The 19,561-nt window shown below is 52.6% G+C and overlaps 1 protein-coding gene across 4 annotated transcripts in view; it reads left to right on the top strand.

Moving 5' to 3' along the window:
• Window positions 1–8: 8 nt before the first annotated feature.
• Window positions 9–19,561, top strand: part of LOC148648692 (voltage-dependent T-type calcium channel subunit alpha-1I-like) — a 144,976-nt gene continuing 125,423 nt past the window's right edge. For 2 of the 4 annotated variants that reach the window (XM_088606501.1, XM_088606502.1), the window contains exon 1: window positions 9–9,825. The gene's annotated coding sequence lies outside the window, so the exon portion shown is untranslated. The remainder of the gene's footprint in view (window positions 9,826–19,561) is intronic. The other 2 variants (XM_088606500.1, XM_088606499.1) reach the window with 2 other exon arrangements.

The raw sequence follows: 19,561 nt of genomic DNA, 5'->3' as shown, positions 1-19,561 counted from the left end.
CCGTCCTACGTGGGTTCGTGCTCATATGAAATCTCTGCCCTCCCAGGTTTGGGCGTTGCACGCCGACGCGACCGCTCCTACGTGAGATTCTTCTGCACGACGGGTGCATTCCCCTTTCCCTGCATTGTGTTTTATTTCCCTGGAATCGCTGATCCGGTCTGTACGGGCACGTGGGTTCCGCAGGGCCGAGTGTTAAAAGCAATGGCCAGCTCTCAAAGGGGCTGCGTACGCAATTCGAAAACGAATTGGCATTTTTAATTGCCATTAACAAAGTAAAAAAAAAAGGAGAAACTGGGAAACAAGAGGAAGAGCTCCAGGAAATCATAAAGCATCCCAGTGCTGCTTCAAATATACAAAGAACGTGGGAGAGGGATCCTGTTGGGTTGTGCGTTTGTGCACGAGATGTTAACACTGCGTCTGAAGTGAAAGAGTGAGACAGATGCAGGGAGAGGAGTGAACTTGAAATACGATGCGCCTTAGTGTGAGAGTGAGAGAGAGAGAGTGCACAGAGGGTACGTGCAGCGGTAAGGGCTAGGGATCTGAACTTGTGACTGGGGAGGTCACGGGTTCGAATCCCAGGTAAGGCTGTGCTGCAGTGCCCTTGAACAACGGATACTTCATCCGGATCGCTCCGGTGCAATACTCGGCCGTATGAACAGGTGGGAAGGTAAGAAGCACTGGGGACAAGAGCAGCGACCAGCGAAATGAATCTGATGCGCGAGGAACAGAGTGGAGACTGTGATGAAATGGAAGGATGAGTGTGTGTGTGCGAGAGAGCAGGAGGAATGATTCACCTAGCTTACATAAAGATCTCTAAATATAGAAGCACCGTGACTCTGCATCTCTGTGCAGAGGCAATCGACCACATTGGTATCTGAACCTTCGTGCTGGTCTCGTTAGCCAGCCTCCTTCGTTAGCTCTGCCCCGGAGCCCCGTCGTCCCGGTGACCGCACCGGTCCCGGTCTGCCTTTCCATCTAGCTGAGCCTCCCCCCTTGTTTCGCCGGAGCCTGAATTGGAGTACTAATGGGCTAATTACCCCTCCTTTAATCACTGGGAGCTCTGAGGCTTTTGGAGGTTACAGATGAGCTTATGAAGATTCATTAGTGTTGTGAAACTGGCAGCTTTGTTTAAGAAACGTGATGTGAAGAAAAGACTGGAAAGTCTCATTGTTGCACGTTATTAACTGGGTTAAGGCAACAGAGAGACTGCCTGAAGCCATGCTCATTCTCTCGCCCTGTGGATCTCCAACTAAGTCCCTTAATTGAACCAATTATTGTTTTAAGGAGGTAAGATTAAAGTGGTCTTTAGCCAATGTTGGATGGCTCTTCTTGATCATGAGTATTCAGGATAGTGACCACTGACACAGCCATGAGTGGACAGCCTTGGTACCTTAACATTATACTAGGGTGCAGGATATTGACCACTGAATCAGCCCACACCTTGGCAGGCTTATTTCCATAATGCTATAGCAGGATGCAGGATATTGACCACTGACTCAGCCCACAGCTGGGCAGGCTTATTTCCTTAACACTATTCCAGGACACAAGAAAGTGACCACTGACTCAGCCCACAAGTGGGCAGCCTTGTTAGAGCTCAGCTCACGAGGCAGGGATGGGGACGGGTTGAGTTTAAGAGATTCAGTTTGGCTGTTAGGGTTCAGTTTCTCTGTGGAAGGGCTGGTTGCTGGTGGTCCGCGTGGCCAGGAGGTCACGCGGTTTGTGTGTGTGGGAGGGCGGAGGTCATCATTCTGCCAGCCTTAATGTCTTGTGTGTCTGGGGGAGGAGTGAAACTGTTTTCACAGGCAGGGGGCTGGGGGATTGTAGATTCCATCCTGGGAGAAGGTGTGGTTTGTAAAACAAGTCTTTTCACCTTTTTTTGTCAGGGGGGTACAAATGACTTGACTCTCTCTGTCTTTTCCTCTACATCTGTGGACCAGGCCTGTTATTGTAAGGTGCGAGGCTCGGATTAAGAGTGACGAGTTCAGCTTAATGAATTCATGATTTGATAGCTGCAGTAAGGGCTCAGAAAATGAAATTCGGGAACCGTGCCCCTCCCCAGAGACCGGAAAAACATGATGAGACATGAATGGTAATGACAGTAGGTTGACAGTTTTGTAGAAATGTATAATTCTGAGTTGTTTTCTGGTAAAAGGAAGCTAGCTGCGTGGATTGACTTAATTTTCTTCCCCCTACTAGAACTCGGAGTTCTCCAGTCTCGAACAATCTCTGTGCATCCTCACGCCATTGCAGAAATAACTCAAAACGAACTTGGGAAAACTCACAAGATAAAAATGTACCTGTGGCACAGTGACAGTCCCTTGGGGTAAGGGGATATTAGCTTGGTAAGATCTATAGTTTCATTATGTAAAAGCAGCAGTAAACCCCCCCTATTTACAGATGATAAATCTCCTTTAAACTAAGATGATTCACAATATTGCTGTTCATAGTCATGCATGATCTTTTCTGCCACTGCAAAATATTCAGATAACAGCGGATCTTGCAAAACCTGGCTGTGGCCTTAGCGTTGGAGTCCAAGGCGATGTATCATGAACTGTGTTACATAAGGTAAAGGCTGTGGTGACGATGGCCTGCCTGATTCCATGTGAGGTGCCGTGTTGGTGTGGTACTGGGCACTAGAAAGGGGCATCGGGGGCAGTTCTTCCTAAAAGCGGTCGTCCTGCATGATTCCGTCTTGCCCTGAGGCAGTCCAGTGACACCCGGGGCGTTTACGCGGACCTGGGAGTGGTCGTGTAGACGAAAACGAAGGAGCAGGTGAATGTCCGTTCCACGCTGGAGGTTAAATGAAGAAACGTGGTGCTTCTTTTCTTGACCCTTCAGAGTGGAATTCACGTATCTTCATACCTGTCCCTTTCAATTAAGTCCCCCGTCCCCGATCAATAAAGCCTTATCTATCTATCTTGGCAGCCTCCACATGCTGACGTGGCTCCCTACTCAAACATCTAGATTTAAACCAACGTCGTAACACTGAAGCAGTTGGAAAGACGGGATTACGCTCTTCTCCTTTTTTATTTCAGCTGTCGAAGGCAATAGGGGGGGAAGCACCCCTTTCACGACGGAGGGCTCAGGCCCACTCTGCCATCGGGCTTGTGGTTTTACACAACACCTCACCCTGAGGTGGCCTTGGGGCGCGGTTCCGCTTCTCGCCAGCAGGGGCCGCTCAAACTCTGCTCTCCTCCTCCTCCGCTGGATGAATCACCGGGCACGTGGCCCGGCCAAGTGAGACCCCCGCCCGGTCTCTTGCCCAGAACGATGCAGTGTTATGCGAGTGTACTGAAAATGTCAACAGATGTGTTGCAGTACAGTCCATTGAGCAACACTTCCAACAGGCACAGCGCGGCTGACCTTGGAACAGCCCTAAACAGCGCATTGCCACGGAAGACACAGTAAGGTTTCCTATTGATCCTAAAGGACGGGCCGCGAAGCCTGGCGAGGACCGGATCTGAACTAATGTCTGGGAGCTTGTTTTGTCCTTCGTGAGGAATGAAGAAAAATAGGAGATGGGCTCCCAATGTTTTTTGAGAAGCCATCCTTCCATTTTCTATTTGCTTGAAACAGGCTTGTGGGGGAAGCTGGAGCCTGTCCCAGCAGGCAATGGGTGCAAGGCAGGGTACGCCCCGGACAGGACACCAGTCCATCACTGGGCGCACACACACACAGACACAGCAGGGCCAGTTTTCCCAGAAGCCAGTTAAACCACCAGCATGTCTTTGGACTGCAGGAGGAAGGGCGTCAGAAGGAAACGCATGCAAACCTGGGAACAACGTGCAAACTCCACACAGACAGCACCCCAGGTCCACAACTCAACCCAGGGCCCCAGCGCTGACCGGCAGCAATACTGACCACCCTACTGAGGTGAGCTGACGCATTTTGTAAATAGGAAGGACTTTCCTATTCGGGTATGATTGAATATGTTTCAGCGGGCATTTGGATATCGGTTCCACTCATCGTGCAGAGATGCTGCGATACGCTCCCCCAGCGCTGGTGCGGGGTGAGACGGCCCCGAAGGTTTCCAGGGATCGATAGGCAGCAATCTGGCCGCTGCCTGGGCCCATTTCCAGCCGGACTCCGTTGGTCGGATCATCAGGTCCCGGCTGGGGGCAAACTGTAAGTTCCCCTTGTGGAGAAGCACCGGTGTGGCTAAACTGCAGCGGGCAGCGATGGGCGGTGGGGGTGGCGTCAGAGACAGTACCGGCCTGTGGGCATGCAGGTGGATCACGGGACGCGGCAGGGGCGCGCGTGTCCGAGGGAGGCGTCTCCACAGGGGCGCGCGCGCGCCGGGGGAGCAGGAGATCGATTCGTCGGATCCGGTAGCCCACAGCGGTAAAACCGCAGGTGTGGCGGCTGACCCGAGCAGCCAGATTTGAGTGTTTTTTCTCACCCCTTTCTCCGATGAGGAAGTAACAGCTGTCAAACGAAACGTCTGAGACCCAACGCCGTCTTATTCATTTCCAGCTCTTTTACCGCAGAAGCAATTGCAGACTGTATGATTCGAAGCAGTTATTATAGCTGCTGGGAATCATACAGGCTGCTAAATGCAGAGCTGCAAATTGCGATAGGAAACATTTCAGACCTTGTTTTATTCTTAACAAAACACCCTTAGAGGTCTTACAACAACCCCTCCTCGTAGCCTTCAAATCTGAAAGGGTTGGTCTTCCTTGGCCCGTGTGTGTAACACGTCTGTTCGAGTCCGGAATGATGCATACGTTATGTACACATGTATCCCTTCAGTGTATCCCACCAGGATCGCCGAGTCTCACCAACGCCTGGAATAACCTTAATAAAGCTTTCCCGTTTCCCGGTTTTCCACAACATCATCACATCGTTTCCGCCTTTTTAAGTCTTTTCACCCGCTACAGATGAGACTCTACAGATCCCGTATATATTGTTCCTCCGCACAGCCCCAGTAACACCCCAGCCGCTGTTTCCCTGAATTCTGGCGGACAGGGGCTGAGTTTCGGATCTTTTTGATGAAGCACGGGAGGAAAGCGAGGAGGCGGGACGGCACCAAGAGAGCAGCTCTCACCTGACTGAAGTCCGCTGGACGTTTCATGTCATTCTTGGTGGATGTGGGCACAGCCCTCTGATGTTACAGAATTCAAAGAGGAGCCTGCGGGGGACCGTCCCAATTAGCATCCTGAAACATTAATGCGAGCCGTTGTAGCCTGGTTGTCCTGTATTGTTTCGGACATAAAAGAACAGCTGTAAACACAGCGCGCGGCGGTAAATGTTTGATGGGCGCCCGCTCCCTCTCCCCCCTCCCCCCCCCACATCGCGCGGCTCCGATGCACGTGCAGGGGAGAGTCGATCGACGCCGCCACGCCAAGGCCGAAGCGCACCAAGGACACAACACCGAGCACAAAGAGAGCAAGCACAAACACCCTGTGTCCCGCTTTAGCCTGACCGTGCATGGCCTGACGCAGACGTGCGGCACGTTTTATGCTGGTAAGGGGAAACAAGTGGAAGTGTGGGAAAACCTGCCAATTCTGTGTCTCGTTCAGACAGTAATTTGACGGGGCTGGGGGGCCTTAAAAAGATATTGTTAACCTACAGTACGTGCCGGCACGGGTTCGGTTGTGGACCTGCGGTGTGATCTGCGTGGAGTTGGCGTGTTTCTCCCCCGCGTTGGCGTGGGTTTCGTCCCACAGTCCAAAGACATGCTGGTGGATTAACTGGCTTCTAGGGAGTTCAGCCCTGGTGCGACTGTGTGTGTGTGTGTGTGTGTTTGTCTGCTCTGTGATGGACTGGTGTCCTGTCCAGGGTGTGAGTGTATGTGCCCTGTGATGGACTGGTGTCCTGTCCAGGGTGTGAGTGTATGTGCCCTGTGATGGACTGGTGTCCTGTCCAGGGTGTGAGTGTGTGTGCCCTGTGATGGACTGGTGTCATGTCCAGGGTGTGAGTGTGTGTGTCTGTGTCTGCCCTGTGATGGACTGGTGTCCTGTCCAGGGTGTGAGTGTGTGTGTCTGTGTCTGCCCTGTGATGGACTGGCGTCCTGTCCAGGGTGTACCCTGCCTTGTGCCCGTTGCATGCTGGGATAGACTCCAGCTCCCCCACGACCATGAATTGGACGAAGTGGTTCGGAAACAGATGGGTGGGAGCAGGTTTATTGCATAGGATGTTTTCCCTGTTCATTTCTACCTAGTAGTAGGTGGGTCTGTATTCTTTCGTCTGACCTCTTTATGCGAGGTAATTCACAAGAGATTGCGAGAATACAAACGCGATGCGATTTATAGAAAGCACGGACCACAGCGCTGAAGAGAAGGTGTTATTTTACACCTGACAAGGCCGCGCATGCAGGGGGGAGACTTGACTTCTTTCCTTGACATTGTCGGCAAGGGACTCTTCCCCCCCCCCAGCGGCGCCACCATACCTCAGGAGTCAGAGCTGTGCTCTGTGGGGGAGTGCGCAACCCGGAGGGAGGGAGAGGGCTGGGACCTCCCGCCTGAGGGAGGCACGAGATCTCAAACTCGCGCTGCGCGCCCAGCCCGCGACAAGGGAGAGGGAGCGCGACGGGAGGTTCATCGTCCGGGCGAGCCGATGACCGGCAAGGAAGGCACGATGAGATCTTGTCCCGGCCGAGACCGCTCCGCAGCGGCCCGAGCCCCGGTCGATCTGCCTGATCGAAAGGAAGCACAGAAACTCCGGTCTGACAACGCAGAGTGATGGGGCCCGGCCGTGCTGTCACGGTTCCACCAAATGGTGCTTGAGCACCAAATGCCAAGTTTGCAAAGCCCGGACGCTCAGTTAAAAACGCGCACAGACCGAATCTCTTCCCTGTATCGGTTATTTCCGACTCGTTTTACGCCGCGTGGCGAAGTGTGTGTCTTCACGTGAGCACGCGGATAGATTAAAAAAAAAACTCGTGAAACTGGAGCAAGTGTCGAGGGCAGCCGCTATCGTAAGAGTGTTCCCAGCGAGTGATAACGTGACTTGTGCGTGTGCGAGAGAAGGGGGGGGTTGTCTCATGCTTGATGTGTTTTCTCTTGTTCCTGTGTTGGAGCACGGACTGGTCTTGTAACCCGTCTGTGATGTCGTCCTTCGGGTTTAAGTCCCCGTGGCCACGAGCGGCGGTCACGCACCACGCAGGAACAACAGGTCGCATGAACCGTGCCGTAAACTCGTACGTGTGCGAGACCTGGAGCAGCAGACGGCAGAAGCAAGAGGCCACACGAATGACGTTTTACACGGAGGAGGCGGATGAGCTACGCTAAATGTACACGCGTGTGTGCCGAAGTTAAACACATTTTGATTTAAAAAAAAAAAGTCACCCTATCCGCCTGGTTTTCAAAGGGGGTACAGAATACCAGCTGCAGTTGATAGAATTGTTGTTTAGACGCGATACCCCGAACAAAACGAAAGCCCTTCATTTCGGTGTTTTTCTCCAAATGGTTCCAATTCAAAACGCCTCGTGAGAATGGGGCGCAGGTGGGGGGGCGTTCGAGCGACGGGACTTCGGTGATGTCATGCGCCCCCCGCGCCTCACGAGGCTCCCCGACCCCGAGAAGGCTTTGCGGGGCGTGGACATCCTCGCGCTGGCGCTCGGCGTTGTTCCTGCACGCTACCGGCTCCGGGCAGCATCTTGTGTTCAAAACGCGTTGGTTTTGTTTGTTTTTTTTTGTGGTTGTTGTTGTCATGATTATTTTTAGCGGGTAAAATAATCACATAACTGTTTGGAGAGCTGGTGTGGACACGGGACACGGCGGGATGGGCGTGGACGGCCCGCCGCGCGATTCCTACCGGAATTTCAGACTCGGCCCGTCCAGTGCGGACTGTAGCTCACTGTTCCTCGAATTCCGGAGAGGGACTCTGTTCTGCGGTTCCTGATTTTGATCTTACTCTCTGTTTTGGGATCAGACGCGAACCGAATGCGCGGTGCAATAAAAAAAAGCCCCAACAAGCCGGCGTGTATTTGTAGTTTTGTGTGTTTTTGTTGTGTTATCTGCGCCAAAATGCCTTTACATGTGGGTTTGAGCGCTCTTCCCGTGTCGGCGCCGTTTCACGCGTGAGTGATGCGGCGCTCGAACCCACCCTCCCCAACACCACCGCCACACACACACACACACCCCCACACCCACCACAGCCCCGGTCGCCTCCACGCCTCGCCGCTCCTCTCCCGAGCGACGGTGCTAATCAGCGCGGCGACAACGGCGCGGGTGCTGCTCCCTTGAAACCCTCCCTAGCAGCGCGGCACCGAGAGAGGGAGAGCTTGCAGGAGAACGCGAGAAGACGGGGCTGGGTGTTTTATTCCTCCTGTGCAAGAAGGCTTTAACCGAAACCAAACCAACGCTGTAGGACTTCTCTGCGGCAGAGGACGGACAGGCGCTCCGCTGCTGCTGCTACTGCCGCCGAGATCTCCTGGCGAGCGCGAGACGCCCGCGTGCGTGTCCGTGCGCCGTGTGCCGGGCGCTCGCGCGGCGTTTCGGGAGGCGGGCCGGGGCGCGTGGCCCGTGGCGCTCGAGATGAAGTCGCTCCGCCGTCCGACCCGGCGCTGAGGTACTGGTGCCGCTGGTGGTGGTGGTGGCGGAGGGAACAGGAGACGAAGTTGGCTCTTAAAAGCGAAGTCAGCGGCGGCTGGAAAGGGATTGTGCAGCGATTTTAAGAAGAAGAAGGCGACGAGAGGAAAAAAAAAAACATGAGCGTTTTTCAGGTAGGCTGTGGCAAGGAGACGAGATAGTTTCCCTCCTGTCGGCTTCTCCAAAAAAGACCGCGATGCCATAGGCGACAAACGGGACTTTTCCGCGACCCGTCCTCTGACAAACGCTGGGTGTATCTGGACGGCGAGGGCCGTCTTCACGCCCCGACAGGCGGAGAGAGCAGCCGAGCGCGTCCGAGCCTGGGCTCCGAGGTGAAGGTGTAGCGCCGTCGCTGGTATTTTTGGCTGCTGTGCTGTGCGGGAGCGCAGCCAAAAGTGGCAGAAATCTCTTATTTCTGCGCGTCTGTGCGGTGGGGGGAGTGAAGAAACAAAGCGGTGAGACCGAAGACGAAATAAAAAAAGTTAAAGGAAGATTAAACGCCGCGTCGCTCCTGGACTTTTTACCCCAATTATCCGAGGATATTTTTTTCCCCCACACAAGGAATAAAGGAGCTAAGAGTCGCTACACGGACAGAGGCAGCACCTCGCCTCCAGAAACCGATTCTCCGTACCGCTTTGAAACACCTCCGAGTCTGATAAAATTGGTTTTTCCCCCCTCCTCATGGGTGTTACGGATGCCTCTCGGAGTCGAGCTACTGCGTGACACTGGTGCCTCTGTTTTGTGTGGATTTTGGTGTGTGTGTGTGCGTGCGCGGGGGGTGTTATTCACAGTAACTTGCCGACGGGCGCGGGTTATCTGAACAAGCCCGGGATCATTTCTTTTTTTGTTGTGGTGGTGGTGGTGGTGGTTGCTGTTGTGTTTCACTCACACACACACACACCGAAAAAAAAAAAAGATACTCGGATCGCGGGGAGGCACGTGGAATGGAAATGCGGATTCCGGAGCCGCCGGAGTCGCTTCCGCGAGCACAGTCGGCGGAGACGGAGTTACCAAGGCTACCGCGCTGCTCCGGCTCGCGGAGCTGAGCCAGCCCGCGCCGCTCGGGCTCCGACATGCCGTCCCCGCTGGAGGTCGTCTCGACTGCGTGACTTGTTGGATACCGCCCGCCTCACCCTGCTGCTTTTTGGGGGGATTGTTTTAAAGGTTGGTTTCCCCCCCCTCCTCTCTCCACTCCCTCCTCCTGAGAAAGACCGGGGTTTTTGTTGGGGTTTTAGGGGGGGGGGGGTCTTCAGCTGAGCACCACGCGACGCACCTCTCCCGGATGTCTGGCAAGGTAAGGCTCGCGGTGATCCGTCCGAAGTTGCGACTGCTGGGTTGTTTTTTTTTTTTGTGTGTGTGTTTGTTTTCCGCGCACCATCTCCACACTTGGCGTGTTTCTTCGCTCTCTCTCTCTCTCTGAGAATTGCCTACAGCCCCATCGCATCTTTCTCTTCAAATATTTAACGACTTAAGAGGGCAAAAAAAAACACACACCAGCAACCTCAGCGCACCTCAAGACGCACACTCATGCAAGTTTAATCATGGTAGCAATTGTTATTATTGTATTGGTAAATAACCTCCTCCCCCCCACAGTAAGACGTCAACTTAGCCTGGCTGTTGAGGCGTTGTAGGCACCGGCGGCTGTATCAGGGGCCGGGGTTCGTTTCAGAATCACTGAAATCACAGAATCACCCGGGAACTGAACCCTTCCGCCCCCTGACGCCGAATTTCGGGGCTTCAGCGGGTAGCGCCCCCCCCCGAAAACCCTCGCGCCCGCCGGCCGGGAAGCGGGCGGCCCTGCGCGGCGCGCGGCCAGCCGGGGGCGCTCGCGGGGCGAGCAGCGGCCGTGTGGTGCGCGAGCCCGTCGCGAGGCAGGCTCCAGCCCGCGGCGCGCGTGAAGGATGGGCTTGGCGCCGGGATCACGGCGAAGCGACTTTTCCTGGCCGCATGTTTTGCACGTCGAGAGCTGCAAAGTGGCAACAAAGACGACAAAGATCAGTAACCGCAATATCAGCGACATCGTTACTCATTAGACGCGCCTGGCGTGCGGTTCTTTAAGCCCCATACAATTAGGAACCCCTTTGGTGTTGTGTGGTTTTTATGTTCATCTTCAAGTTAATTCTCAGGTACACACGCATGTGTGTGTGTGCTGCAAGAGGCAGTAATAACACGCCACAGGTTCTCTTGGTTTGAGTGCACATGTGCAGTGTTCTATACCTCCGCCCCGGGTGCTGACCCTGACAGGCGCTTTCCCAGGTGGAGACAGTCTCGGGGTGATGCTGCTGCTGTTCAAGGTGTTGCTCTACTGCGTAAAAAACAGCCACTGTGTTCTTCTCTGTATTCTCATCCAGGTTTTTATATGGCACTTGCACAGCGCTTCGGGGTCCTTAACGATGGAAAGCGCTATATGAATGCCGTGAATTAAAGTCTAAAATATATACGCAATGTAATTAAATATGCTAACCGCCACTGTCCAGTGAACGTACGACCGCGCCGAAACACATTCCGTGTAAACACTTCAGACTTATCCACGATCCTGGAATCGCCGCAGAGAGGACCGGGAACATCTGGATCTCGGAAGAGCGCAGCTGTGCGGCCCCGGTCCCCCGCGCGCGCAGGGCTAGGCGATCTGAGCTCGAGAGAGTTCTAGAGCGAGACCTCGGATGCCGGTGCAAGAAATGCATTTCCTGCCGTCGCGCGGTTGACAAGACCCCCCATTTCCTCGCGGCAGGGACTAAGAGAAACCCTCCCTTAATTCTTAAAGGCAGTGAGGTCTCGCTCATTATTATTTTTAATTACTTTTACCTCTTGGCTAGACATTTAGCTTTTGCCCTTTGGTATCCGACGCGTCATGTAGGTTCGAAGACTCTCCCTGCAAATCAGCTGATGAAGAGCGTTTTTATCTCTTTCTTTTCTGGCGGCCTGGCGTGACTTCTTGCCCCGGTTGTAACGCCCCGGGGGCCACGCATGTCACACGCGGGCAAGCGAGAACGCCGTGTGAAGGAGACATTCGGGCCTCGCGTGGCTCTGCTGGCCGTGGGAGCTGTCCAGGAGGTGAACGAGCCTCTCGGCAGGAGGAGGCGAGGGGTTTGTTCCGCGCAGGGGGACGAAAGATTCGACTGACCCCTCCCGGGGTTCACAGCTCCCCGTGCCCCCTCGCTGGGGGGGGCGGCGCAGCTCGACCCGGGTGTTTTGCTGGCCCGGCTGGTCGGGGGTCGTGTGAAGACGAGCGCGAGACGGCGGGGTGTTCCTACCGAGCTGGCGCTGGGACTGATCTCGCGTCGACCCGGACCAAGCCCTCTCCAGTAGGAGCGACTTGAGAAGAGGTTACTGGTGACAAGGCGTCGAAATGCGACATACAGTATAATCAACACGTGAACTCCAAGAACCAGAACGGTACTGTAATAGCCCGCCTCGAACCTGGGTTTACTGCCCGTCCCTAAACAAACTGCTGGCGGCGCTCACTACGAAGCGACACCGCGTGCACCCTCCGGGCGCTGTGGGTTTTTTTTTTTTATTTATTTACACACGCGTGGACTCCACCGTCCGCCGGCGGCCCGAAGGCATCGAAGCCCGTCTCCCCTCTCGCTCGTCCGGTCTGCTGCAGATCCAGGCGCAGTCATCCAAGACCGCGGGCTACTGCGGGGAATGCTGTAGTTTAGCACTTGACTTCTCCCCAAGTAATAATAATAATAATAATAATAATAATAATAATAATAATAATAATAATAATAATAATAATAATAATAAAATGGCTAAACATGTTTACCAGTAATAGTCAAGCATGGCTAATTTTTTTTAATTTTACAACAAGCTCTCCCGGCTCTCCTTCAGGCAGAGATTTGGAAATTTCCTACGCTAATAGGCCCCTTTAATGTGATTCGGTTCCAGTGAATGCAAGAGCAAGCGGAGTAGCGGTAGGTGAACAAAGCGTCTGGAGGCCCCGTGACAACCGTGCCTTGCGCTTCAGGTTAACTGCGCTTAAGGGTGTGTGTGTGTGTGGGTCTATAAAACAAGACCCCCACGTCAGAGAGCGAGTTCATGTCAGAAGAGATTTTTAGAATGAAAGCAAAGCGCCGCGTGACGGTCGGGAACGAGAGATGATCTGGCTCCGAGCTGCGGAGGAACAGGCGGAGGCTAATCGCACGCTCAGAGGTTGAAAGTAAGAAGGATAAAGGTAACGGTCATAACGTGGTTCCCCTCAGGTGAATGGGGCGTGAGGGGGACAGCGGGAGAAGTGTGACACGAGGAGGTGGGACCTGGGGGGGTGCAGACAATTCTGAGGGACGCGCGAGACGGGCATCTGCAGTATAGTTGGCCTCCAAGAGCCGAGGGAAGCTGAGAAAGTAGTTTGGGGATCACCTGGGCTTACTCTGTCCTGTAGAAGAAGGTGGACAGTTAAGGACACTGTGGACAAGGAGGCTGTAGAGAGCGGGTGGTCAGTGGTGTGAGATGATGGAGGCTGTGGACAGTTAAGGACACTGTGGACAAGAAGGCTGTGGAGATCGGGTGGTCAGTGGTGTGAGATTACTGGTTTGTCTGAGGAAATGGTCAGCCTGCAGACTGGAGGAGTTTTACTGGATGGCCTGGGGAGTGGAGATGGTGTAGTGGTGAAAGTTGTGGACAGTTGTGTCTCATGGAGATTTACGTTCTGAGGGCTGTTTTTGCTTTCCACTGTTTACTTTGGATTCTGCTAACACTGAATTAACACTGGATGCTAAGTTTATTACATTGACATTGGTAGTATGACACTGTTGTTTTAACCAAATACTATCAAATTTCTTGTAGTGTATGCCATGACTTACTAATTAATACCACGGTCAATTAATCATATACCCTGGCCTATCAATTATATACCATGACTTGCTAATTATATACATTGGCCTATTAATTATGTGCCATGGCCTATTAATTATATACATTAGCCTATTAATCATATACTAAGGCCATAGTATATAATTAATAGGCCTATTAATTCATCATGGTTTATTAAATGTATTATAGAATTCCCGCTGAGCTCTTTACCCAATTGATTGAACTGGCAAATTGCTTAATTGGACCCTTTTTATTTCCATGCAAGAGTTGGAGATTTCACGTTACACCTACTGACCTGAAACACAACTTAAACGGCTGCCTCCGGCACATTTAGGAGCTGAAAACAATTGAAGAGCTCAGATCAGCCCTGCGAGCAGGGCGGTCGGGGGTTCGATTCTGTGACTGAGAGCTCAGGAGCGTGTGTCCCGAGCCCCTGGACTGGAAACCCCTGTATCACAGGACTGCAGCCCCAGACTCGCACCTGCTGGGATCTCGACACTTATCGAAAAGCCTTAATTGAACTAACGAGCCACTGGACCGGGATATTTGAACGTTTCCCTTTCTGCTCAGACGCTGGGGAGTTTACGTGACTTAGGAAGTGCACCGGTCAAAGGGAAACCGGCGACGTGTTTAAGAGCTGAGAACAGTCAACGAGCTGGAAGAGACACCAGCAGGTGAGCGGGGATCCGGAACAGGGTTTGTGATCCCTGTTTTAGGTCACGGGGTAGGATTCTTCCCAATATTCTCCAGGCTTCCTGTGTTATCCCTCACGAGTTCAGGTGCTGGCGTGTGGTACATGAGAGGAGCCCCCCCTGGAGACCCAGCGCAGCCCGCCTGTCCTTAAGGAAGAGGACTTTGTTTTCAGAGAGAGGACTGATATGCCTGTAACTGCGCTCGGGTGCGAAGCCAGACAGTGTGTGTGTGTGTGTGTGTGTGTGTGTGTGTGTGTGTGTGTGTGTGTGTGTGTGTGTGTGTGTGTGTGTGTGTGTGTGTGTGTGTGTGAGAGAGAGAGAATCAAGGCGCCACCTTTCTCTGCAGCTCCTGCTCGATTTAGCTGGATGGCTCTTTCATCCTAAGCACTTCCGTTTCTACAGAGGGGCATTTCAGATTAGTATGCCTTATCTGCAGCTGTACACAGCAGCCTCCCTGTAAGTAAGATCTAATGTATGCTGTGGTGTCAGACCGGTGGGATAACTGATAGCAGGGCCTCCTGTTAGTAAACATGTGCTGAATGTGACAGAATTTTGTAATTGGACAGCAGTGCCTCCTATCCAACAGCAAGCAGATTGTCTTCCATGGCGGCGCCTTATGCAAATCAATGCACACAATCATGACACACTCTGTGTAATGTAGAATTATCCCAGGTCATGCAGTACAGTGAACAGTGGGTAAACCACAGTACATAGCGTAGAACAGATAGTGTGGTATGATGTGCTACAACTACAGTGTCTGTTTATTACGGTCTTTAGTGTACGGCCACGCTCTGATGACCCATGATGGGAGCTTATTGTCTTCTGTGTGCCCCCAGATCTTGCTTGGCAGGAATCCTGAGATCTTTCCATTACTACCACCTCGTACTGGTTGCTCAGCTCATACACATGCGTCCTGCGTCATTTCACCTGTCCAGCTGGGACAGACTGAGCGACAATTCATAAAAGGCAATTTTTTTAGGGGTGTTATTCCTCTATGTAGCCTACAGGGTCTTTACATAGTGATTATAATCAAGTATAGGCAATGCAAAAGTATTTACTATTACAGTGTATCGAAGTAGTGTTATGGGTGGCCTGGTGGCGCAGGGGTTAGCATTGCTGACTTGCAGTGCTGGGGCTCTGGGTTAAATTCCTGGGGTGCTGTCTGTGTGAAGTCTGCATGTTCCCCTTGTGTGCCAGCTGTAGTTCCCTTGGGCATCTTCCCGTAGAAAACAAGGAGGAAATTCGGAAGGTTGTGGGTTCAGGTGCCTGGTGAGATGCACTTGCTCTGCTCTTGAGCAAGGCACCTGGCCAAGGCAGCTCCAGCAAAATGGGTGCAAAAACGAAGTGACTTGGGGATAAAAGCATCAGCCAAATCAATAAGTGATTGATGAAAAAGCGATTTACATTTGTGCCCACTTGTACAGCTGGGGCATTTTACTACCGTCTGGGTGCAGTACTTTGCTTTAAGGAGCAGGAGCATCGTCTCCCCTGCTGTGAGAGCTGTGACACCACAGATTTGCAGTTACACGTCAGTCCTGTAATAGGTTCCACAGCTCAATAAGACAAGATCAGCGCTACTCTATAACTGCATGGCCCGGCTCAGTGATCTCGCACTCGTGCATTGTGCTGTCAGCCCAGCAGGACAACGCAGGACAACGCAGACCTACTGTACAACAGCCAAGGCATGTTAGAGGTTGGCACTGCTGGGAGGACCTGGGCTGGGAGAGTGTACTGCCCACTCTGCTCTGTGGGCTCTGCTTTGTCCTTCAATTTCAGGTTCAGAGCTTTCCAGAAATCTGTGTGTGTGTATATATATATACACAGATGTGCATGATTCCTGGATCAGTTCCTGGACCATTAATGACTGGGATGTGACCCGGAAACTATCCCTGTGACGCAGTCCCAGCACTGCATGACTCCTGGTGCATTATTCGGTTAATTCACTTTTTTTCCAGCAAATTTACGTTGTTCTATGAATAAAGCCAGTGAATTAGTGCCAGCCAGCCCTTGTCAGGTAGTGACATTTATGCTGGGTTAAGGATAAAATTCTCACACTCATCTGGCTGTGCAAGTTATCCAATACCCTTTAATTTGAGTGTCGGTTGTTGGGCAGGGAAATGTGAGGTATAATTACCATTATTCGTAACCGAACAGGCTGGAGCTGAGCGCTGTGTGAGACAGAGATAAAAAAAAGTCATTATTGGCCAGACAGGTTCCCATCCAATGTTAAAAATAGTTCCGGAGTCCTGTGGCTTCTACAGAAAGCTGGCTGCTGTGGCTGAGAAAATTAGCATTAATAATAAACAAACGGAATCTGAATCCAAGATTTGTTCTTCTTCTTTTCCTTGGAAGTGGAAATCATTTGAGATGCACTGCTGGAGTCTGTGAAAGGTGTGTCCTAAAGGAGGTCGTCCAGGAAACCTGGTCTATCTGTCTACGTGGATTAAGGATGAAGGAGATTTTAAGGGGAAGCAAAAATCATGATGGCGTCTGGGATAATTATGGGATATGTGGATATTAATGAGCTCGGACCATTTAACAGTGCTAGAAAGCAAAACTTTCTGAAGACATAGATCTCTCATAAGTCTCAACAACTGTTAGAACTATGTAAGCCCTCTCCATTTGTCAAAGCACAGGAATGCCATGCTGAGGAACATGACTAAGGGCAGAACAGACATCGTGAGCTGCTTAAACGGACTATTGAGATTTCTTGAGAATAAGAGCTGACAGTCGAACCGGAGGACACAGGTGGAAAGTGTGTGGAAGTGAGTTTCAGACCGAGAAGACCACAGGCTTGTGGGAGTCTGGAACAAGCTCGATACACCGGCTTCTCTTAAGAAGGGTGGTGAGTCAAGTTCTCTTCTAATCCCCCGTGGAGCCCCTCATCGACTGGGATCGATGAGCTGCTAACGACCGGGCGGGCTGGAGGGCCTCTTCCAGACGGCAGTGGGAGCTCGCAGCTGTCCTGAGCAGCAATAAAATCAAACCGCGTTCGTGCGGGGGTTTCCTCGAACACGAAGGAGAGAACAGAATTTAAACCAACAGGAGAGACACTCTTCTACAGCACGTCCTGTCTGGGGAAGCAGTCCTTTCTCTTTCTGCTGATACAGACGGGATTTCCACACCGGCTGCGTCTCTCTCTCTCTCTCCCCCTCCTCCCCTCCTCCCCTCCGTGGCGGATCAAAAGAAACGCGGCTGAACGGAGCCCGACATCTCTAATAGAGAAATGAAAGAGGCGAGGAGAACCCAGCCGCCCGGCGAAAGGAAGGGCGCGGGAGCGGTTATTCAGATATTTACCCTGCGCGCGTGTCGAGTCAGAACCTCAATTTTCAGGAGCAAATGGAAATCTCCCGAGACGCTCTCAGCGAAGCGGCAGCGGGAATCAAAGCGCCGGAGCTTCATTTGGTATGATGATTTCACGCCGCGCCGCTGCCGGGGCCCCGAGCCTGCGTGTGCGAGATGTTCGTGTGTGCTTACAACCACCCCCCCCCCCCCCGGGGCTTCGTTTGTGTTCCTCTTTTGGTGATTCTTGAAAAGTCCCTGTGGAGTCCAGCACACCGACACAGCCCATTCACAGGGCTCTAGACTCTTCTAGTCCCTGTGGAGTCCAGCACACTGACACAGCCCAGTCACAGGCTCTAGACTCTTCTAGTCCCTGTGGAGTCCAGCACACTGACACAGCCCAGTCACAGGCTCTAGACTCTTCTAGTCCCTGTGGAGTCCAGCACACTGACACAGCCCAGTCACAGGCTCTAGACTCTTCTAGTCCCTGTGGAGTCCAGCACACTGACACAGCCCAGTCACAGGCTCTAGACTCTTCTAGTCCCTGTGGAGTCCAGCACACCGACACAGCCCAGTCACAGGCTCTAGACTCTTCTAGTCCCTGTGGAGTCTAGCACACTGACACAGCCCAGTCACAGGGCTCTAGACTCTTCTAGTCCCTGTGGAGTCCAGCACACTGACACAGCCCAGTCACAGGCTCTAGACTCTTCTAGTCCCTGTGGAGTCCAGCACACTGACACAGCCCAGTCACAGGCTCTAGACTCCTCTAGTCCCTGTGGAGTCCAGCACACCGACACAGCCCAGTCACAGGCTCTAGACTCCTCTAGTCCCTGTGGAGTCCAGCACACCGACACAGCCCAGTCACAGGGCTCTAGACTCTTCTAGTCCCTGTGGAGTCCAGGACACTGACACAGCCCAGTCACAGGCTCTAGACTCTTCTAGTCCCTGTGGAGTCTAGCACACTGACACAGCCCAGTCACAGGCTCTAGACTCTTCTAGTCCCTGTGGAGTCCAGCACACCGACACAGCCCAGTCACAGGCTCTAGACTCTTCTAGTCCCTGTGGAGTCCAGCACACTGACACAGCCCAGTCACAGGCTCTAGACTCCTCTAGTCCCTGTGGAGTCCAGCACACTGACACAGCCCAGTCACAGGCTCTAGACTCTTCTAGTCCCTGTGGAGTCCTGCACACTGACACAGCCCAGTCACAGGCTCTAGACTCTTCTAGTCCCTGTGGAGTCCAGCACACCGACACAGCCCAGTCACAGGGCTCTAGACTCTTCTAGTCCCTGTGGAGTCCAGCACACTGACACAGCCCAGTCACAGGGCTCTAGACTCTTCTGGTCCCTGTGGAGTCCAGCACACTGACACAGCCCAGTCACAGGGCTCTAGACTCTTCTAGTCCCTGTGGAGTCCAGCACACTGACACAGCCCAGTCACAGGCTCTAGACTCTTCTGGTCCCTGTGGAGTCCAGGACACCGACACAGCCCAGTCACAGGCTCTAGGCTCTTCTAGTCCCTGTGGAGTCCAGCACACCGACACAGCTCACACGCAGGGCTCTAGACTCTTCTAGTCCCTGTAGGTTTTGCCTTGTTTATCTAGCCAGAACATGTACGCTAACTCTTTGTTGCATTAAGTAAGTGTAAATTAAATCTGACTGCAAATGTGAATCCATTTAAAAATCTAAGCAGGAAAGTCTCTCCCAAGGTGTCGGAGATGCATGAAGATTACCACTTTATCCAGTTAAGTATACCATTGGTTATTTAATTAATCTAATGAAGGAAGAATTAAATCCAGAAGCCACTGTGGACCCTACAGACGTGAACGTTTAGTGTTTTAGCTCAAAGTCACTGCCTTCTCTAGCCCACTGCTTTGTGATCCAATGTCTGTTCACAAACAGCCATCTCTCTCAGTGTCCTGAGTGTGTATCCCTGCCATCTCAGCCATCAGTACACCATGAGATTGACTCGCATCAGTTTTTGTGCTTTACGTTTGGGTCTCTGTGATTCTGAAACGTGGGCCACAAGGTGGTGCAGTGGTTTGCATTGCTGTGCTGGGGTGCTGTCTGCCTGGGGTGTTCCTGGTTTCCTCCCATTGTCCAGAGACATAGAGCACTGGTCGAGTGTGAGTCTGTGTGTTTGTGTGTCTGTGCCCATAAAAACGGACTGGCATCCCATTCAGGGTGTGCCCTGTGGTTTGCCAGGATAGGCTCCGGGTCTGCTGTGTTCCTGAATTGGATAA

The sequence above is a fragment of the Lepisosteus platostomus genome, chromosome 14 (genome assembly GCF_059453375.1).
Source record: "Lepisosteus platostomus isolate fLepPlt1 chromosome 14, fLepPlt1.hap1, whole genome shotgun sequence".
NCBI lineage: Eukaryota > Metazoa > Chordata > Actinopteri > Semionotiformes > Lepisosteidae > Lepisosteus > Lepisosteus platostomus.
The sequence above is the reverse complement of the archived record's forward strand: the minus strand, read 5'-3'. Positions and strand labels throughout refer to the sequence as shown.